General features: G+C 40.1%; 1 protein-coding gene across 6 annotated transcripts in view; it reads left to right on the forward strand.

Annotated features, from left to right (window-relative positions):
- GRHL2 (grainyhead like transcription factor 2) overlaps positions 1-23,458 on the forward strand; it is a 158,946-nt gene that overhangs the window by 907 nt on the left and 134,581 nt on the right. Inside the window, exon 1 of one of the 6 annotated variants that reach the window (XM_061171588.1) lies at positions 422-468. The exons of the other annotated variants lie outside the window; for them this stretch is intronic. The gene's annotated coding sequence lies outside the window, so the exon portion shown is untranslated. Of the gene's footprint in view, positions 1-421; positions 469-23,458 lie in introns of those variants that run through there. 6 annotated transcript variants of the gene reach the window in all.

The following is a 23,458-nucleotide window of genomic DNA, read 5'->3' on the forward strand; positions in this document are numbered from 1 at the left end:
CTCCCAGGACGAATCCTTGTATATTGGCAGAGGTTTTGGTAGAAGAGGGCGGGAGGCCTGTTATTCCCCCTCTCTTTTAGTTGCTCCCACCGCTTCAGGCTCCTAGGGCCATTTGGAAATTCAGCTGAGTTCCTTCGATTAGCCCAAAGGGCCTGTTGGAAAATCGGGTCTTGGCGGCTTTTGTGCGAGCGCAACAAAGAGCCTTTATCCTGAAGCAGAAACGGCCATCTTCCCGCACTGGGCCGGATGGTGTGCGTGTGCGCGCCCGCGTGTGCGCCCCCGACGGGAGGCGAGGCGCCGGGCGGCCCGGGTCTCGGGGGCCGCGGGGGCCGCGGGGGCCGCCCCCACCGCCGTGCCCCCGCCCCCTCCCGCCCGCCCCCGAATGGCTTGGCCATCTTACGCAGGTGCGGGAGGACTGGACCTTTCGGGAACGAGGGGGATTGATTTGAGGCCCGAGTTTGCGCCACGGTAAGGCGCTAAGGGGCGCCTGCAACTTATCGAGTAAGCCCCGCCCGGACAGACTCCGCGGCCCCGCGAGCTCGCCGCCCTCCGAGGCCCGGCCGGCCCAGGCGCCCCGCTCCCGAGGCCGCCACCTCGGGCGTGGCTAGCGGGACGGAGCGAGTGCGCCGGGGCTTCCCTAGGCGACTCTCGCCTGAAAAGGCGGGGAGCCCGGCTTCCCGCGCCTCCTAAGGCCAGCCGGGGGGCGCGTCCGCCCCGTCCGGGACGGGAACTCTATACGCGCCGGGGCTCGGCAGCCTGAGCCGCGGGGCGCCGGGCCCGGGTCCCGTCTCGTCCAGGCGGCCGCCCAGCAGGCCTGGCCCCCGCCTCCCGGCCGGCTTTGTGCTGGCACGGGGAGGTGGGGCGGAGGGCGGGAGCGAGCGGGAGCCGGAGGTGGGTCCCGCGGCCCTGCCCGGGATTCGGTGGCGACGCTGCCTTCCCCCTCCAGGCGGGCGCGTCCTGGGCTGGGAACGGGCTGCGTCCTATCGGGAGTGCGTGGAGGCCACCTTTCCACTTTTCCGGGTCGCTTTACCCCGGCGGTGCGGCCACCCCAAGGAGACCTTCCTCAGGGCGTTTCCACGGGGCGGGGGGCCGGAGGCCGCGGGCTGCCGGCGCCTCTCCTGGAGAAGTGGCCTGGGACCCGTCCCAAACCGAGGGACCCTGAGGGGGGCAGCGGGAATGCCCTGTGGACCTGTCCAGGGATGGAGGGGACCATCCTCAAAGTTAAGCCCCGGGTAGGGTAGGTGTAGCTAACGTCACAGGCTATCATACTTAAGAAAAACTACCAGATATTAGTACCACTTTACCCACTAATGAAAAATTAAGTGTGAGCTACACACCGGAGGGGAGGACCTAGTTACAATACAAACACGGGACGAGGTCGGGAGCAGGGGTGGGACTGGGAAAGTGTGGGATTGCTTGAGTGTACCCCCGCTCCCACCCCAAATTCTCTCTGTAGCCTTTAAGAACTCACTACTCGAGTTTGAAAACTTCAGTAGCCAAAAGCCGAGATGGCAGCACGGTTTTTTTGTTTTGATCTTCGTGTCAAAAATGGTTGCAAATCTAGTGAATATTGGATAAGTCTTATTGTAATTCCTTAATTAAATCACACGATTAACATTCGGTTGCACCACTTCGTTTTGTGATACAACGGGACTCGAATTTAGAATGAAAACGGATTGGCTTTTATTTTAACCGATTGTACTTAGCACCAATGAAGATAATTTATTTAGTATTAAAAATAAGTTCTAATATAGTCAATAGTGTGTTAACTTTGGTGACGGATTGTAACTAGATTTATTGTGCGGATCGTTTCGTAACCTAGACATCAAATCACTATGTTGTACACTTAAAAATAATATTTGAATGTGAATTATACTTCCATTAAAAATAAATTTAAAGAAAGAAAATAAGTTCGGAACACTAGCAATCTAGTTCACTGCGATACATTACCTAATTTTTATGGGTAATAACTATCTAGGGTTATGTATACTTACATTTAATGAAAGTAACTTTTATCTAGTGATGGTTTCCAAGACTTCATTTTGTTTCCTGGGAAAAGTAATACTAACAATACCCCAAAGAGACTGTTGAACCCCATTTGCGTCTCTTTGCTTAGACTATGGAGAAATGCTTGAAATTAATAAATGATTTTTGGATCATTTTTGCAGATTCTAGCCTAGTTTTCTTAATGGCTGTCTGGCAGGGGTGGGCCCAGGTTTTATGAGCTTGAAGCTTATGCAATTGTGTTAGGTGGAGTAGGGGTGAGGGCTCTAAAAAAAAAAAAAAAAAAAGAACATGTGAGCCTGTTTCTGGAGCTTCCTGCCAGAGCAAACGGGAGTCCTGGAGCTTGAACTTTATCACCTTTTCGGTAAATCCCTGTAGGAGGCTTGTCTGTATTTTCTGGAACTAACCTAAAGGAATACACAAAGGACTTTTTTTTCTATAAACCCATGAAAGTGTAGGCAAGCTTTTGGATAGCATACGAAGATAATTCCAGTTAGCAAGTCTGAACCGAAGTAGCATCATCTTTTTTATAGTTGTGAACTTTTCAGATTGACACGATCTGCTTTTTATGTTCTGCAATGTTGATGCTATCGCTGTTTAAAACAAAGTATTTTTAGGACAGTTTGTCTTTGTACATATTTAGAATTTTTCTACTCCCCCTTTCTAACATTTTATGAAGATTTATGATCTTTGTCAACAAGCATGTGTATTCTAGCAGCCCAGTGATAGATTTAGAAACTCTTATTTTACTGCCAAAATATTCAGAATATATATATATGATTTATTTGAAACTCACAGGTGTTTTTCATTACCTATATGTGTTTTCTGATTACCTACCATTTGCAACACATTCAGATAGGTATTATAGGAGAATAAAAAGGCGTATAAAGTGGGCCATGTCCTCAAGGGACTTACACTCTAGCGGAAGATGAAACAGGAACAGATATTACATAAATCCCCCTTCTCCCTACCCACCCCGCTTTTGCCTTAGGACGATTACCTTTAGTCATTCTGTGTGTTTTAAGAAGTCCAGCCATTATTCTAGAAAGGAAAATGTCCAAAGTTATAGATACCTCATGTGGGTAGCATTTCAAGTAATGGGATGAAATATTTTAATTAATCTTTCTACTCTTTAGTTTTATAAATGGATATGTTTCCATGTAGCTATATAATTTTTTTTTCTTTCTTTTTTTTTTGGCCACGCCACACAGCTTGCAGGATCTTAGTTCCCCGACCAGGGATTGAACCCGGGCCACGGCAGTGAAAAAGCATGGAGTCCTAACCATTGGACCACCAGGGAGTTCCCTATATTATCTTTTAAGATCACCAGTACTGAGTTAATCATATCTTCCTCAAAGCAATAAAAATACCCACTCATTTATTCAACAAATAAATCTTGAGTGCCACTATATACTGAGCATTGATCCTGGCATTGAGATTCATTAGCAAATAGAACAAACTCCCTGCCATTGTGGTGCTACCATTGTAGTGCCAGGAAACAGTAAATCAATAAAGAAGGAAATACATAACAAGTTAGATGATGATAAATGCTACAAAGGAAAGCAAAGCAGGCTAACGGGATTGAGAATAACGGGGAATTATTTTATATAAGGTGGTCAGGGATGGCCTCTCTGATGAGATGACCTTTGAGCAGAAACCTGAAGTGAGATCAAGCACTGAAGATACTTGGGATGAGAGTGTTACAGGCAGATGGATGAGCAAGTGCAAAGACCCTGAGGTGGGAGAGTACTTAGCATATTCTAGGATCAGAAAGGAGCCCAGTGTGGGTGAATCAGAGACTTAGAGAGACAGTGGTCCCATTAAGTAAACTAAGATAATCAATTCTCTACTTAATAGTCCAGATACTTGTACACTCAAAACCAGACAACATTATACTTATAAATGGTCCTGGCAGTCAAGAGGGGAGTAAATAAAGAATCAGCTAATAGTGTCAGTCTTGTTTCTTTCCCCAGGTATCACCAGTTTAATGGCTAGAGTCCAGCGTTCTCTTCCCTACAATGGATTAAATCTTGCACACTTCTTAATTTAGAGATGAAAAAAATGCACACATACTGGATGACCCCTGGGAATTAGAACTGAAGAAGAGGGACCAACATGGTGTTTGCTCTGACACTCATACCTGTCTAAACCTCTTATTTTAACCTGCCACCCTTCCTAGCTATCTCAACCCTAAATTGGCCTCCAGTTCGCTCTTTTTTTCTCTCGTCCGCATTCAATTTCTGCAAACTTGTATCCATTAGAAAACAGACTGGGCCACTGTGTTTGGAAGTGAGACATTGCAAACACTGTGCTTTGGTTAGTTTTGCATCTTCAGTGAAATAAACTAATATACAGGCAAAATTAACTTACCTGAAAAATAAGAAAATGCTAGACAACAATATAGAAGTCTGGACTGATTGAAAAAAAAAAGGTTGAAGATAATTATGTATGTGCCTAGTAATAGGAATGTCCATAGGCATTCTTTACATCACTGCAACACAAACTCATCTGATTACAAAAATATATCACCTGAGGCACTTGGTAAAACTACACTCCCTGTGCCCCACCCCAGAGCTATGGAATCAGATTCTCCAGAGAGGGGCCGGGGCATCTGCATTGGGTTACTTAGCAAAATAACGCTTTAAGTGAGTACGTTACATAATAAATTCAATTTATATATACCTTTGGAGGTGTATATCCAGCATATAAGTGAAATGAAACCTGTGGGCTTTATGTTCATTATGCTACTTCTGGATGAGCAGCTTCTGATATTTTAACTAGGGTTTAAGAGTTCTTAGGCCTTCTCTCAATGTTGTTTACTTTCATTGTGTTGCTGAACTGTCCCTTCTGGAAGAATGGGATCCTTTTGACAAGTCATATATTTCCAGAGCTGCTAAACACCTGATTTGGAGTGATGTCACCCATGTGGCCTTCTGCCAGGCCCAAAGTTAAAAGGTCAAACTCAGATTTTAGGCTGGATCCCACTCACTAGGGAGCTGGGTTGGAGTTAGAAGGCCAACCTTGTCCTTCCATAGTTTTACATTAGAAGATAAAATTAGTGTTCATTTTTCTGGGCACAGTTATTTCATTGAATTTAGATTCTATTTTGTAGCACAAAGTCAAAGATAACGAGTTCTGATCTGTACAATCTGATGCTGGTCCTTGGTGAAATATTTAATGCGATGATGGTTGCAGTCTCATTTCTAGGGCTAATGGTAGCTTTAAGTATTACCCTAACAAGATGGTACTAGGCTTTCTATTGATCTGTAGTTAGGTCCTGTTTTAAACCAACCGCAGAGACTAGGCCACCCAAATGGACCCAGTGCCATCTGATTTAAGGAGGATTAAAAGTAGTGAGGTGGATGGACCTAGAGTCTGTCATACAGAGTGAAGTAAGTCAGAAAGAGAAAAACAAATACCGTATGCTAACACATATATATGGAATCTAAGGAAAAAAAAAAAAAGTCATGAAGAACCTAGGGGCAGGACAGGAAGAAAGACGAAGACCTACTAGAGAATGGACTTGAGGATATGGGGAGGGGGAAGGGTAAGCTGGGACGAAGTGAGAGAGTGGCATGGACATATATACACTACCAAATGTAAAATAGATAGCTAGTGGGAAGCAGCCACATAGCACAGGGAGATCAGCTCGGTGCTTTGTGACCACCTAGAGGGGTGGGATAGGGAGGGTGGGAGGGAGGGAGACGCAAAAGGGAAGAGATATGGGAACATATGTATATGTATAACTGATTCACTTTGTTATAAAGCAGAAACTAACACACCATTGTAAAGCAATTATACTCCAATAAAGATGTTAAAAAAAAAAAAGTAAGTGCTGGAGCAGTGATGAAGAGCTGTATCCAGCAATTTCTACTATACTCTGCAAAGTCAAACAGAGCATTTATACATATGGCCAAGTAAGTCAAACATACATAGAAACATTTATACAACACCACCACCCAAGAACCCCAAGAAGTATTTGTTTGAAATCTATAGATAATTTAAACAAGATTATTATTTTGATGTTAGGTTATTAAATCTAGTTTCTTTTTAAAGACTTAGGTAACTCAAGCAAATGCTTTAGTTCCTCTCTGTGACTTTGATACAACCAGGCATACACGTCAGGTTAAAAAATAAACAATTTGGTTAAATTGTATTTTCCCTCTTATTTCGTCCTTAGTTTGAAACAACATTTTTTTTCCCTCTTTCCCTCCCTCCCTCCCTCCCTTCTTTCCCTCCTTGGTCTGTCTCCTGATGCCACTTTGCTGATTTTTTTCCCTCCCATATTACTTGATAGGAATTGACACATGCACTTCCTCCATGCAGAGATATCAATATGAATCTGATTTTAGGTGTTCTTTTAGTCAGTGAACTTTGCTGTGTTCTCTTAGCATTTATAGCAGCAGCAACCCATTCTTGTTACCTGAGCCAAGAGTTAAGATGATGGCAGCAAGGGACGGCACCTTATCTAATTCAAGTCAACTGAGTTTAACCTTGGAAAATGTTTACTTTTAAGTTCTTCTTAGTATAAGGCAAGCCTTGTCCCAAATTAGTCCTCACTCATGATCCCTGGTATTCACTTTGGGGTGCAGGCACTCTCTTCCTTTTCAAAAGGTGTTCAAGGATTCCTGCTCAATTATAAAAAGTGAGGTCTAAGCTGAAACAGGGTAGTGATTGGCAAACTTGTCCAGGAAAAATTCCTTAGCGAGCAGCAACAGGCTGAATAGGAATTTCTGCTTTGGCCCAGGAGGATGAGTGGGTTGCTTAGTAACAACAACATATACCTGGGAGTCCCTCAGACAGCTTCACAGGTCTTCAAATTGAAGCCTCCGAAATTCAGATTCACTCCACCTGCCCTGCGTATTTCCATCCATTAGAGAAGTCCCGGCTCCTTGGTTCCATTTTATTTATCCATCCATCCATCCATCCATCCTCCATCACCAGAAAATTACATTTTATGCTGTAAGTCTTTTAATGGTCTGTGGTAGAAAGGACTGGGCTATAATGGGGGAAGTGGGATAGAAGCAAGGAAGTACTTCTTTAGGGATCTACCCCCAACTCCCACCCCCATTTATACTGGGAAGAGAATTAAGTGTTTTAGCTTGATGTGTTCTGGTGAGTAGCAGGATTAAAGTAATATTATTTTTAAAAACAGCACATTTTGATTTGCTATATAAAATGCCCACCAAGCACACATTTTTAGAGCTCTGTGGAAAGTACTTAAAAAGCTGATACATTTCAGGGGATTTCGATGTACATTTTGAGAATCTGTCGGGGTTATGGAGATTGACCGAGCATTTGAATGGGCATTCAGTGGAAAGCAATCGCTGCCTGTGGCGATGAAGAGCCTTATTTTACTTTGTAATGAACAGGGCAATGAACTTTGTGGGGAGCATTTTTAAAGTGATCTGACTTCACATTCACTCCCAAGGAAATGCTTCCTTTACAAGTGTGAATGCAGACACCCCCCCAGAGCAGAAAGGAAAGCAAGATTCGCCTGTTGCTTCTTTTTATTTTGGCGCCAGCCTTTCGTCCAAATGCTGAATGTACGCGTGTAACAAACACCCCAGGGCCAGCGTCTCTTTTTTAAGGCTTCTGAATTTAGATCGGGGTTTTAGACAAGGGGGAAAGGTTGAAGTGAAGGGGAGAAGAATGGAGAAAAGAGAGGAAGAAAAAAGGAGCAGGGAGAAACTATGCTTTAGCCACCTTTGAGTTGCCAGCCTTTTCTCAGTAGTATGAGATTTGCTATGCTCCGGCTGCAGAGCTGGGCTCTAAGAGAGGATGACGTGTGCTGTTTGTCCTCCTGGCGGATTGATTCTGATTTTAACTTGATGCCTTGAATCCTAGATCTAGGACGAGCCTTACAGATCATACAGAGTCTGTGAGTAACCAAGAGTAGGATTTGGAGCTAAAAGTTTGATTTGAGGAAAAAAGTGCCTTACATTCTTTCTTGTGTGTTGCATACTGGCGTTGTATGAATTGAAAATCTGAGGTTTTGATTAATTAAAAAAATATACTCCGTTTTTTTGGTAGGGAGATTGAGAACAGGGGAGGCATTGCCTATTTGCTTCTTAAAATACGAACATGAGTATATGAAATACGTGGTTAAGATTCCGATAGCATTACTGTGAGTTAAAATGGCCTTTCCTTCCCACACTCACCCCAAATCATTGGTTTTAGTTCTCAGTTCAGTGAGCCTCAGAAAATAACTGCTTTCTGTACTTCTTGGATCTAACTTTTCAAAGCAGCAAGGAACAAAGGTAGCTTTTGCCTCTTTCCTGTATTGCCAATAAGATAATTAACATAAGATCAGAGGGTTTGTCTTTCATTATTTTTCACCTGTAAAATGAAGTTGAACTAAATGATCTCTGAGGATAATCACCTGCTCCAACATTCTGTGAGTCTCGTTTTCTCCCTTCCAGTGGGGTCTGGGCTGGTGGCGGCTCACAGAAGGATGATGTTAACAAGATAGGAGAGTACAGGGCACAGTGGGACCTGCTTCTGCTCCAGGCCCCCCTCAAATCATTTTATTTTAGCAAAATAAAAGGTGGTTTAAGATGACAAAGAAACAGACTTCTGGCAGGCGGGAGGAATTCGGAGGGCCACACGGAATTCAGAAGGGCATCTAGGCGGTAAGATCAATGGTTTACTTAGTGGACCCCCTCACAGCCTCACTGGGCTGGTAGATAAAGGTACAAGAAAATCAGATAAAAAGGGCTGGCAGGTACTCTGAGAACCGCCTTCCAGAACAGCACCCAGGAAGTGGTTTACTCTGCGCAGGCTCGTAGAGTGAAAGAGAGGCAGTATTGGAATGGATGGAACATTGAATATAATTTAGTAAAATGAAAACAGCAGCAAATGGGCCTTCTCTTTCCTCTTCCTGCCTTTTCCTCTCCTCCTCCTCTCCTCTCTCCCCTCCTCCTCTCTCTCTCCTCCTCCTCCCCCTTCTCCTCCTTCCTTCTTCCTTCCCCTCCCATGCCCCACTTCCAGATTCCTCATCATCTTAATAAAACATAATTCAGGGACACCCACTGTCAACCAGTATTGCCAAGCCAATGGTTTAGTAAGTGTTCAGAAAAGGTATTAAATAATATAAGAATAAGAATAGCACCTGCAGTTTCACTTCGATTATAAGACAATATACACAGGGAACCCTGCTCAATGTCATGTGGCAGCCTGGATGGGAAGGGAGTTTGGGGGAGAATGGATACACGTATATGTATGGCTGAGTCGCTTTGCTCTGCACCTGAAACTATTACAACATTGTTAATCGGCTATACTCCAATATAAAATAAAAAGTTAAAAAAAAAGACAATATATGATTTCACTCCAGGGCATACAAATGACTATTCATGTAGGTCAGGAATAAAATCTCCTTCTCTGGTATCCTATTGTGTTATAAGATTTAGAAGTCTCTGAAGTCCGTTTTCTCTGAAGCCAGTATTGGTACCAGGACAAAATGGACTAAAGCCCCTGGAAGGTTCTCAAGTGGAGGATTTTGATAGGTTAGAAGAGCCTTTAAGTACATTTATGCTTCCTGTGCAGACCACGGTTTTTAGCTGCTTTGGAATTGTGGTGGCTACTTTTAAAACTATGTCTATCTTACATAGTTTTGAAAACATTTTAAAAAAAGGACAAACGTCTCAATAGAAATATGGTCCACAAACATGAGTAGACAGTTCACAAAAGCTACAAGTGATTAATATACATATAAAATAATATTCAGTTTATTAATAATCCAAGAACAGGGAAGCTCAAGGTTTCCCTGTCAAATTGGCCAAGATTAAAAAAACTGGGTTTGGGTAAAATACATTTCTAGGAGGATTATACATTATTCGAAACTTTCTGGAAGACAGTTTAGCAAAACTGGTTGAAATGGGCCTACCTTCTGACACTTGAATTCCAGTTTCAGGGCTTTATCTGAAGGAAGTAATCAAGGATATTAATTGTAGGAATATTTTTTAAAGTGAAAAATCAGGAAAGCTCTAAGTGCCCAGGTACAGAGGACTGGTTTAGTAAATCACAGTTCAGGGGCAAGCATTATAAATCAGATTACGGAAAAATATTTAATGACAGGAAAAATGTTCATGGTGTATTATGTTAGAAGGTTTACAGGCATAGAAAATAAATAATAAACTATGATAATAAAACCACACTAGGTTAACAGTGGTTTGCTCTCTGCATGGAGAAATTATAGATGCTTTTGTCTCTTATTTGTTCTTCTCTGTATTCTAGTTTGCTGAAGTGAGCTTGTACTGTTCTTGTAATTAGAAAAATTTTAAGGTTATTTAAAAAAAAAATAGTCATTTGGCCATGGAGGTATTTAAAAATAACACACACATAGCCGAAATAAAATGGGAAAGCCTGCCTGCTTGCTTGTTCCTGGTAGAATTCATCTGTTCCCTCCCTCCTGATGCCACTCCACTCTTCACGGCTGGTATGCCACGTGTCTTCTGCACTATGCCTCACTCACCTGTACACTTTTGGGTTAGTGTCTCAACAACCCTGTCTCTTTGGATTTGACCAATTATCAAGTCCACCTGTTTTTCAAAATAGTACACATAGGTGTGGGAGTTTCCAGCCTTTGTATAACTTGCAGCTGGGGGCGTGGGGGGGAGGGGGCGGGGGGAGCGCTGGTGGTGACTAAGCAGAAGAGAAACCTTTTCATCCACTCAGTAGGCTGCATGCGCCTGCGCAGTTTCCCTTGGAGAAAATTCTCTGGAGGCGGGGCTGCCTTCCATGCCATCTCAGACCTCACCTGAGTGGGTGCTCTTGGGAACGACTCGGTGGAGGGTCCAGTTGTATTTAATCTTTTTTCAGGAATAGGGAGAGCCCGGAATATGACTTCCTTTAAAAACAAAAAGTAGTTGCAGGCACGGCTGAGTTTTTATTATTTTTTTTAACAACAATTTATTTTTTCCATAACATAGACTTGCTTTTCCCTGGAGGGCCAAGCGTGTGAGTCATCTGCCTGCTTCTACAAGCTGGTACATAGATCATGCTAGACGCGAGCTGGAGTCTTTTAGTTAAGCTGTGTGAGATTGCATCACTGGATTTCCTGCAGGCGTCTTTAATGGAAGCTTTGTCGCAAATGTGAAGTTATTTACTTATCAACCTATCCAAGGAGCATCCACCAGGGAACAAAAAGTACACGATGTGAACTTGGAGGGAGAACGTGGCCTCACAGAATAACTTAAGTTGCCAAAAATATGTCAGGGGAAAAACGGGGGAGGGGCGAGGTTTAAACAAAAAGGAAATGAACTTTGCTAATGTGAGCAAAACCAAAGCAACGTTAGGTTGTGGGAATCAACACAGAGTTTGTGATTATACTTTTTGGTTGTGGATTCAAAAGTGAAATTTGCAATTGTCCCTTTCTCTCCCACGCCTACCTGGCTTCCCCTCCCCCATACTTTCCTTCTCATTGTGCAGAAATTCATCAGATCTCAAATACTGTACCTTACATGTTCAAAAATCGTTATCGTTTTTGGTCGTTCAAAGTCTAAATAAAGGTGCATATCCTTGTAGGGCTTGCGAGAAGGAGATTAGGAAGGGCTACAGTTTGTCTTTTTATCCTGTGTTTATCCAATTTCAGTAAACAGCCTGAAAGGTGTGGTTTGTATTCAGCCACGCAAAACCACAAGTTTGCTTTTTGAATTTGCCCACAAATCTTGGGACACAGTTCAGTTATCACTCCTAGTATCCTGAAGTTGAATTGGCTGGCGGTTGTACCTGTTTCTCTTCTCTTTTCCTCATTTAAAAGACCCACATCCTTTTTTGGGGTTCCTGATCCTTCCTAATTTACAATAAAATACCTATGTGGTCAATACCCAGGGCACATTTAATTACAAGTTGGGAGTTTTTCTCTTGCAACATAACCTACGGTTGGCCAGGTGAACCAAATTGAACATGATATTCTGAGATTTTGTTGTTGTTGTGCCAGATACTCCTGGAATATGGAAGAAATTGAAAATGTTTTTATGAATCTGAGATTTTTATTGTATTTAGTGTTTGATGGATTATTTTATAAATCACAGTTTTGAAGCATTTCTGAATGACCTACCTCACTGTTTTCAATGCTATGGTGGAGGTTGACTTTTGTTGCAACTATTTTATGGTGCAGTTTTGCATTTGCAGTGTGTTTTCTTTTTTAAGCACCATTTCTTGGGGAGACTTTTTTTCTGATTATGCAGATACTATAAGCTCATGAGAAAAAACTGGAAACTAGAGAAAGGTATATAGAAGAGAAGTCACTCATAATTCCAGGGCCCTAACACTTCATATATTTTCTTACAGTTATGAATGTGGTTATTAAAGAGTGTACAAATTGTAATCTCCCGTTTTTACATCATTCATGCCATTCTGCATTTTCTACTTAATGCTTTATTATTGGCATTTTACTAGTCTCTTAAGTATACTTCTACATAGCATTTAAAGATGAAATCTACCATCTCCTATTTTTTATGTTTAGGTTGTTTTGCTTTTTCATTATTATAAATCATGCTTGTACACAAATCTTTGTATCTCTGCTTATTACTTTAGAATAAGTTTCTGGAAGTATAAGAACAAAAGATAAATATTTTTAGGTTCTTGGTTCATACTTTGAAAATGACTTCTAGATAGGTTGTAAAAATTTATGTTTTCTCCCAGCAGTGTTTGAGAGTGTCTTTCTCACATCTTGTCACCAGTCTATGAGATTTATAATTTTTTGGTCAATTTGAACAGCAAAAAAAGTGTATTTTTGTTTTAAATTGCAGACTGATAATTAATGAGGTTAAACATTTTCTCAGATGTTTATTCGTCATTTAAGTTTCTTTTTTACCGAAGATCTTGTTTTTGCCTTGGCTACTACATACAGTTATTTTGTTGTGTCCTGGACGAGGGGACCTTGGGGTTGAGATCGAGCTATGCTTCCCTCTGGCCTCTGCCCGGGGAAAAGGGCACCTTACAACATCTGCACAAATGTACCATATGGGTTAGAAGTGGTCTGTTCTTAATTTTCACTCTTTTTTTTTGAATTGGGATGCTGATATTTTTATTATTGATTTGTGAGAGCTTTTTACACACCTAAAATTATTAACTGTTTTGTCAAAATTCTGGCTATAATTTCCTCAAGTTCTTGGTTATCATTTAGTTTCATGATTTAAAAAATATTCAGAGCTTTAGACTTTTTTTTTAATTTTTTTTAAATTTATTTATTTTATTTATTTTTGGCTGCGTTGTGTCTTCGTTGCTGCCCGTGGGCTTTTCTCTAGTTGCGGTGAGCGGGGGCTACTCTTTGTTGCAGTGCGCGGGCTTCTCATTGCGGTGGCTTCTCTTGTTGCGGAGCACGGGCTCTAGGCACGCAGGCTTCAGTAGTTGTGGCACTCGGGCTCAGTAGTTGTGGCTCTCGGGCTCTAGAGCACAGCCTCAGTAGTTGTGGCGCACGGGCTTAGTTGCTCCGCGGCATGTGGGATCTTCCCGGACCAGGGCTCGAACCCGTGTCCCCTGCATTGGCAGGCAGATTCTTAACCACTGTGCCACCAGGGAAGCCCTAAAAATATTTTTTAAATATAAAAGTATTTATTTATTTTTGGCTGCACTGGGTCTTCGTTGCTGTGCATGGGCTTTCTCTAGTTGTGGCGAGCGGGGGCTACTCTTCGTTGCGGTGCGCGGGCTTCTCATTGCGGTGGCTTCTCTTGTTATGGAGCACGGGCTCTAGGCGCGCGGGCTTCAGTAGTTGTGGCTCGCAGGCTCTAGAGCGCAGGCTCAGTAGCTGTGGCACACAGGCTTAGTTGCTCTGCGGCACGTGGGATCTTCCCGGGCCAGGGCTCGAACCCTTGTCCCTTGCATTGGCAGGCGGATTCTTAACCACTACACCACCAGGGAAGTCCCAGAGCTTTAGATTTTTTGATGTCAAATATATTGTTCTTATGCGTGAGAGTACTTTCATTACTTTCAAATGTGGAAGGTTTGAGATCAACCTTTTTGGACTTAACCCATTAAAATTTTTTCCTTTATTTTAGCCTTATTTTTAAGGTTATTTAAAAGGCCCTTTAAAGGTGATTAATTCATACTTAATTGTAAAAACATTAGAGAATACAACTACTCTCAAAACTACCACTCAAAGTTATTAATAGTACACTGCTAACACTCTGACATCTATATTTTTACTTTTTTCTATGCCCGTACATACAAATATACTATGTATACAGAGATGACATAGTAATTTATATACTGTTTAGTAACTTATTTTTTAAGTTAATATTGATCATAGCTTTTCATGGTGGTAAATATTTTTAATGGCCCATAGTTTTACATTGAATGGAAATGTCCAGATTAATTTAACCAGTTCCCTGTTGTACATTTAAATTTTTCATGTTTTTTTACTATTAAAGTCAATATTTGAATGACTTATAGCTAAATCTTTACACACTTCTTAGTTTTGTCCTTGATATACATTCCAATGAATAGACATCCCTGATCAAAAGCCATACTCTTTTTAAAGATATTTGGTTCATGTTTCCAAATTGCCATCCAAAACTCCTCTCCTCATTAACACTCCCTTCAACACTGTATCTGAGGGAGGATTTCACCTTCCTTCCCCAGCAATACATATTATCCTCTTTTTTTTTTATTTTATTTTTTAATTTATATTTTATTTTATTCTATTTCATTTTAATTTTGTATTGGGGTATAGTTGTTTTACAATGTTGTGTTAGTTTCTACTGTACAGCAAAGTGAATCAGCCATATGTATACATATATCCCCTCTTTTTTGGATTTCCTTCCCATTTAGGTCACCACAGAGCACTAAGCAGAGTTCCCTGTGCTATACAGTAGGTTCTCATTAGTCATCCGTTTTATACATATTAGTGTATATATGTCAATCCCAATCTCCCAATTCATCCCACCCTCCCCTTCCCCCCCTTGGTGTCCATACGTTTGTTCTCTACATCTGTGTCTCTATTTTTGCCTTGCAAACAGGTTCATCTGTACCATTTTTCTAGATTCCACATATATGTGTTAATATATGATGTTTGTTTTTCTCTTTCTGACTTACTTCACTTTGTATGACAGTATCTAGGTCCATCCACGTCTCTACAAATGACCCAATCTTGTGCCTTTTTATGGCTGAGTAATGTTCCAACAATATATCTGAGGGAGGATTTCACCTTCCTTCCCCAGCAATTCTTACTATCCTCTTTTTTTTTAATTTATTTTTTTAAATTGAAGTATAGTTGATTTACAATGTTGTGTTAGTTTCAGGTGTGCAGCAAAGTGATTCAGTTTTATATAATATTCAGTTATATATATATTCAGTTATATATTCAGATATATATATATAGATAGATAGATAGATAGATAGATACTTTTTTCAGATTCTTTTCCCTTATAGGTTATTACAAAATATTGAGTATAGTTCCCTGTGCTATACAGTAGGTCCTTGTTCATTTTCTATTTTATATATAGTAGTGTGTTTATGTTCTTCTTTTTAGTCTTTGCCAATTTGATAGGGTGAAATGGTAACTTGTTTTGAATTGCATTTCTTTCCATTTACTCAAATTGTATTTTCTCAGGAGAACTTTATGTTTTGTTTTGTTTTCTTAATGTATATATGTAGTATTTTGATATTTTAAAAGCTCTTCTTGGGGTTTTATAGAGAGTTCAGCGTTAGTAAAAAGAGTTTATCAGCAGAAGGCCCAGCCGTGGTCTCTTCTCTTGGTACAAGTCATTGCGTCTGAGAACTGTCTCTAATTCACAGCTCCCATCCCTTGCCAATGAAAGCAGTGACCCAGGCCTTCACTCAGGCTCCTTAATCAAAGGCCACAAGTTCAAGGAACTTAGTCAAGGGATAGGGAGCCCATGTCTCCAAGCTGACTGGTGATGACTAAGCTCAGGATGAATACGTCCAAACAACAAATGAGTGGTCACCATACATACAAATCTCTTCCACTTCATGATTTATTGAGTGCCTACAGGCCAGGCACAGAGCCGGGCACCATGCCAGGCGCGGAGACCACAAAGATTAGACAGACTACTAGTTTAAGGTCTGAGAACCTTTAACAATATAATTAGAAAAAAACGCAATTTATTTAAAAAATGCACATTTACCTTTCATTTTTGAGGTAATTAGTTGTGGGAAAAGTGCAGGCAGCCAGGTCCAAAATCCTGTGAGTCTTCCAATTTTCTGCTTTATTTTGATTTGAAAAGATCTTCCACTATTTTTCATTTCTCAGGTTTGGTTAGGCTTGCATCCATTCCCCCCCCTTTTTTTTTTTTTTGGTCTATTATTAGTGGTTAAGAAACAGTTTGGTAGTTTATCTAAACAGTAGGGCTATTTAAAGTGGAGTCACTTTTCAAAGGTAAATCTCCAGGGCTCTGTAATTAAACTTTTTATTAAAAACTTTTCTAGAGCTATGGGTGAAAACTTCTGTTTATGTACTCTGTCATATGTATGTTGCTTGTAGCATTAAAGGTAACATCTGTGGAAACTGGGAATTTGTGGAAGTAATTTGGTACTTTTCTAAACTGAGATATAACATTAAAACATCTAGGACAATTAGAAATTTATTTTAAAAGCGTTGGTGACATTAGAGCCAGCTGCATTAATCAGGAACTCATTATCTGGTCTGTGAATTATCCAGGCTGTTTTCTTCTATCTTCCTCTTATAGTTAACCTTTTAGATATATAATTTTTTTTTCTGTACAGATCTAATAGAGAGGGCGTGAAAAGGAAAACTCAGCTTAATTAGTTTGGCTACTGATTAAAAGAAAAAAAAAATCTAATTCCAGTAGAAGGTTGAACTCATTATTTTAAATACATTCTTTGATTATCTAGGATTTCATGTGATACGTGTTACACCTTCTATTTTTTCAAATGTTCTTGAAGCTGTAAAATTAAGGATTGTTTGATTAGGAATTCTAGCATTTGCAAGCTATAAATAATGGCCTTTCCCCATGAAACCTATAAAGCACTATGCCGATGAAGGGAAGTTTTTAAGTAATTGGTCATATTGTGTATTTTTCTCTTTTTTCCAACCTAACTTTATAACATAAATATTTGGCCATGATTTTATGATTTTTTTCTAAATATTTTAATAGCTGCAGAGCATTATGTGCTGTGGATTTACTGTCATCGACTTACATTTAGGTTACATGTAGTTTGTTGCCATAGTTTTCACTATTATAAAATCATACTTTTATAAAATCTTCAGACATAAAATCTTTCAAGATTTTAGATTATTTCCTAGAATAAGTTTCTACAAGTGGAATTTACTGAATTCAAATGAACAAATATTAAAAAATATTTCATTACACAAAAATTGTAAATAAATTTAGGGAGAAAAAAATAAACGCCCCTTTTATATTTCTTTATCTCCTACCATTTTCAACAGAATTTTGACAGTTTGTTGGATAGCCTTCTAGATGTGTTTCTAGGCATTATATCCCATATGAGTGTGTATGTGTTTGAGAATCTACAAAATTTTCACAAATTATTTTATATATTGTTTTATGATTTTGACTGTTCTATGTCAATAATACCAAATCACCTTTTTGGTTGCACTGTATTCCGCAGTATGAACATACGAGTGACTAAAGGATAAATTCATAGAAGTAGAACTTCTGGGGCAAAGGTTTTGCATATTGAAACCTTAGATTGTTCTCCAAAAATGCTACTTTAATTTATACGCCAATCAATAACGTTAGAGTATGCTCATTTCTGCTTACCCTCAATCAATGGATCTTATCAGTCTTCAAAGTTTTTGCTAACACAAAAAATTAGTCTCATAATTTACATTTCTTGAATTCTTTTCACATATTTAAAAGCCATTATATTTTTCCCCACTGTGGACTGTTAATGTTCTTTGCCTATTTTTCTATTTTGTTGTTGGCCTTTTAAAAAACAAGGTTTTACTGAGGTATAATTGACACACAAAGAATTGCATGTATTTAATAATGTGTCCAATCAAAGAGTTTGTACATGTGCAAACACCTGTGATACCATCACCACAATCAATATAATAGACATATCCAGCACATCTCAGAGTTTCCTTGTGTCCCTTTGTGTGTGTGTGTGTGTGCGTGTGTGTGTGTGTGTGTGTATGTGTTAAGAACATAACATGAGATTTACCTTCTTAACAGATTTTGAAGTGCACAATACTGTATTGTTAACTACAGGCGCTCTGTTGTACAGCAGATCTCCAGAGCTTATTCATCTAGCATAACTGAAAGTTTAAACCCATGTATAACAACTCCCCATTTTGCTCTCCCTGCAGTTGCTGGCAACCACTATTATGTTCTCTCCTGTATGAATGAGTTTGACTACTTCCGATACCTCACAGAAGTGGAGTCATGCAGTATTTGTCTTTCTGAGTCTGGCTTTTTTCACTTAGCATAATGTCCTCCAGGTTCATCCGTGTTGTCAAAAATAGCAGGATTTCCTTCTTTTTTTAAGGCCGAATAATATTCCACATTTTATATATACCACATTTCCTTTCTCTGTTCATCTGTCAATGGACGCTTGGGCTGTTTCGTATCTTGGCTGTTGTGAATAGCGCTGCAGTGGACATGGGAGTGCAGATATCTCTCCAGGATCCTGATTTCAATTCTTTTGGATAAACACCCAGAAGTGGAGTTGCTGGATCATGTGGTGTTCTTGGTCTTTCCCTGATGAATTTTAAGAGTTGTGTTTGTACTGAGAGGTTAGCCTGTTGTCTACCAGTTTGTTGTCATTTGACTATGTTGTGTTTTTGCTCTGCAGAGGTTTTTAAAATTTAGGTAGCCAAATTCATCTGTTTTATTAAATGGCTTCTAGGTATTATGCCTTGCTTAGGAAGGCTTTCTCTGTTCTAAAGTTACAAACAACCCCTATCCCAATACTGACTTCTCCCCAGTTTTATTCTATCATTCTATAACTTATCATTTCACATTTCCATTGAAAACTTTGATCCACCTAGAATTTATTTGATGAAGAAATGAGGTAGGATCCTTACTTAATTGTTTTTCTAGATAGCTCCCCTGTTTTGCCCATAGTGTTTATTGAATAATACTGTTCATACTATAATAATATTTCCCCCACTTGTTAAAAATTCAGCCTTTATCATATATTAAATATCTGTGTATATTTGGGACTATTTCTTAGGTCTTTATTCCATTACATTGATCTACCTATTTATGCTTCAGAAGCAGCTAACTACCTATTTATTTATCTTTACAAAATGTTTTAATAATATCTGAAAGTGCTGGGCCATCTCATTACTCTTCTTTTAAAGAATCTTCCTGGTTATTTTTGCATTTTTTAAAATATAAACTTTAAAATCAGCTTTTGTAATTCTCAGGAAATCCTGATTTGAGGGTGGAGAGGAAGGGAGGGAATACATTGAATTTTATGGGTAACTTTGGTATAGAGTTGCTATCATATTAATATTGTATCTTCCTATTTAAGAACAGAGTTCTATGTTTTGCTCTATTTATTTAAATCTTTGATGTTCCTCAGTATCATTAAAAAATTTTCTTCATATAGATCTTGCACTTTTATTGTTAAGTTTGTTGAAAAAATTTGTTTACTCAAAAGTATGTTATCTTTTTGGTACTATTTTAAGTGGGGTCTTTTCTTTTTTTTATATGTTTTAGCTAGTTGTTTTATTAGAAAAGTTATTTTAAAAATATTATTTTGTATCCAGCCACCTTACATTATTTCCTTTTTTTTTTTTTGGTAATAGTTGTTCAGCTGATTCTCTTGGGTATCAGTCATGGTGTCATATTGTGCGCAGATGCTGCTTATTCATCTCTACCAGTTTTTGTACCTTTTATTTCCTTCTCATCTCTAAGTGTATCAACCTATCACTGTAGAACAATGTTAGCTAATACTTCTAGGTGTGAGAGTAGACGTCCTTGTCTACTGTCCTTAGGATTTCAGCATTAAATACGATCTGGTCTTTGAAAAGCTTTTGGTTTTATATGATCTTCTATCTGACCACCCAACTGAACTCCTCTGTTCTAATATCTATCTAGCCATTCATCTTCCCTTCCTCTCTTACTGAATCTCATATTGTCCAGTAATTATGTTGTCTACAAATAATGATTACTTTTTTCCTCCTTTCTAGTATTTAGATTTCTTAGATTGTTCTCTTTTATTACATTGCTCGAGATGTCAAGTACAATGTTGAAAAGTCAGATGGCAGAGGACGTTCTGTAAAGGAAGTGGTTTTAAAGTCTCACTTTTAAGAGTGATGGTACTTTAGGTTTCTTGGCTATCAAGCATGATTTTCATTTTGGATTTTTTTCTTTTTTATTGTCTTTTTTTTTTATCTCTAGCTGGGTTGCTTTTTTTTAAAAAAAATTTATTGGAGTATAGTTGATTTACAATGTTGTGTTAGTTTCAGGTGTACAGCAAAGTGAATCAGTTATACATATACATATTTCCACTCTTTTTTTTTTTTAGATTTTTTCCCTATATAGGCCATTTTTTATTCTCTTAATGTAATGATATTCATAAATAAATTTACTAATTTTTTTTCAGAGCAGTCTTGTATTCCTGGGATAAGTCTTGTGTGGTCATGTTGTAAAAACATATCAATAGATTCAGTTCATCAATATTATTTTGAGGCTTTTATATCTATATTCATCCCAATCCCACTGATTACTTGCAACATGACTTTTTGTAAGTTAATCCTTTGTGCCACGGTTTCTCCTCTATAAAACAGGGATAGTACTAAGAGATCTTGCCTCCTAGCATTGGGGTGAGGTATGTAACTTTTATAACAGTCTGTGGTACATAGTAAACACCCAATAAATGTTAGATATCATTATTATTGTCATTGTAACTGACCCTGGTCTCTTGTTTCCTGGGGTTTGTGTGTATGGGTGCATGTACATGGATGAGTGCTATCTTTGTTGTGTTTTGATATCCATGTTATGCTAGCTGATTAGAATGAGTTAGGAAACTTTCCAAGTCTTATTACGCTCTGCAATAATTCAAACAATGTTGGAATAATCTATTCCTTAAAGGTTGCCTGGGCCCAGTGAAGGTCCTTGACTAACCTTTCAGTTTCTTCTATGCTTCCTTTGTCTCTTCAGGCTTTCTAGTCCAGGCCAAGTTTAAGCATGTATATTTTCCAGAAAATCATCAGTTTCAGATCTCCTTTTATCAATGGTTACATCTTCTCATTCTTTCTTTGTCTGATTTTACCTCTCCTACCATCACCTTCACTCCAGCCCCACCCTTACACATAAACACACACACACACACACACACTCATGCACATATTCACACACTGAGGACAGTTCATCACTGCCTTTATGAATATTTCACTAGAAAAATTGGGCCACAGTGAACAGATTGGTGCAGTGATTCCTAAGCTTGTCTCAGTTTAGGTATTAAATCTACGGAAGACTATGTGTTAGTTCAAATCCTCCAAGAAGCTGTCACCAAGATGAATTTAAACAAGCGAGGGTTCTGTTAGGGGGAATGTCTGCGTGAGGGAGTGTGGGGAGGGGGCTGGGCGAGCAGCCCCAGGCCCTGAGGCCAGTCTGACTCCTCGTGCAGGAGAGAGGAGGCGAGATTGGGTGGAAGCCTCTCGCTTGCCCAGCAGTGTACGGAAGCTCCTCAGAGCCTTGGGGTCCTATACTTTGTGCCACCAGAGGGGTTGTGCGCCTGCCTCAGCCCTCCAGGCTGAGTTCAGTTATTGGCTATAGGGGTGGTGTAGGGAGGCCTGGCTTCAGCGGCTGCTGGGCCCTTGTCAGTTCTCTGCCTGCTGCTGCTGGAGATCTGCAGGGCAAGCTTCCTGACAGTGAGAGCTTTCGACCAATGGCATGAATAGCTTTGTAGGATAGTGACTTCTTACTGGCAGACTTTAGGCAGAAGGATGTTGGGCGCAGGGAGGTGTTTACATCTGAGGGAGCAAGTCTCAACCTTTGAGTACCATTTCTGCCCTCCTCCCCCTCCTCCCCACCCCGTCCTTTCCTCTCTCTCCTTCTCTCCTTCTCTCCTTCTCCACCCCCTGCTCCTCCTCTTCCTACCGTCTTCCCCTCCTCTTTCCCTCTTCCTCCCTCTGTCTCTCCATATACACACTTACGTATGTGGTTGGGAATGTGTGTAATCACTCTTCCTACTTCATGAGCTTTGTTTACAAATAAAAAATCTCTTTTTAATCCTGAAGTTCAGCAGTCCAGCACCCCGGCCCCTCCCTCTCACTCTCCCTCTCCCTTTCCTAGGGTCCTGTCTCTTCATTAAGTTCATGAATATAGTGACTTACTTAGGTCAAGGTTTCAGTCTTGGTTACAACTAAAAGAATAGGGAGTAATATTATTTTCACAGGAAAATGATCCTGTGAGATCAGGCCAGGGAGCCTTGATCTCTCCTGCACTTTCTGCTTTTGTGGTCCTTTGGAGTTGCTGTTGAAAACCAAGGCATGTTGTTTGCTGGTCACTAAATATTCAGGTTACACGCGAGGCAGTTTGTGTTCTCAGACACGACCTCCTTTCCCCCCATGCGTGCCCATAGTGCTAGAGGCTGGGGCACGAGGATTTCCAGCATCTGGCAGGTAGGGCGCTCAGGAAGACCTGGTGATTGCATCCAAGGCACCAGCCTGAACAACCTCTGTCCTTTGGGTGAGGCTCCCACTAGAAACTCCTGGTATCACTTGCCAGCTGACTGGCGTTGGGACTGCTGCAGTCTACTAGAGACGGCTTAATACTATTGGACCTTAAAATGATGTTACTAGCTAATATAGGTATTATGCTTATTGTGCCATGGTACTACTCTAAGTACTTTACATGTATGAACTCAGTTATTTCTCAGTCAAACCTCTGAGGGTTGATGAGAAAATGGGGGCACAGAGAGATTAAGTGATCTGCCCAGGGTCCCAGAGATGACAGGCAGCAGAGCTGGGGTTGGAACACCTGTGGTCAGGTGACCCCATCTGAATTTAGTCATCATGCTTCCTTGCCTTTTGAAAGGGGACAGATAGTGGTCCTGACCTCCTTCTCAGGAGATTCCTTGCCTACTTGCTCTCGCCAGAAGCTTGGTAGTTTAGTGGGTGAAACTGGCAATCATGAGCTGCTTCTGGGCTGCAGATATGTTTCATAGGACCCACATAGCATTTGCTTAACACTTATTTTGTATTTTTATCAAAGAAATGTATTTAGTTTAAAATGTCAAATAATACTAAAAGGGCTTGAGAAAAATAATGGTTTCCTGAGACCCGCTCTGCTCGCTGGTTTCTGGTCTCCAGAGGCAGCTATGCTCCACTCTTTGCTTTAGTACTTAGCCCCATACGTCTCAATAATAAATACTTCCATTTCTCCATCTATCCATTTAAGGTATTATCTATTGACTTCCAACCATGAAGATAAAGATTTTTTTTCTTTTGCTAACCAAAATAAAAAATAGTTATTAATTCTTGTGTCTCTGAAGCATGGGGAAAAAAAAAAAAAGAGAAAGAAAAGAAAAGGAAAGAAGAAGAAAAAAGGAA

The sequence above is a fragment of the Eubalaena glacialis genome, chromosome 17, assembly GCF_028564815.1.
Source record: "Eubalaena glacialis isolate mEubGla1 chromosome 17, mEubGla1.1.hap2.+ XY, whole genome shotgun sequence".
In the NCBI taxonomy this organism is placed as follows: domain Eukaryota; kingdom Metazoa; phylum Chordata; class Mammalia; order Artiodactyla; family Balaenidae; genus Eubalaena; species Eubalaena glacialis.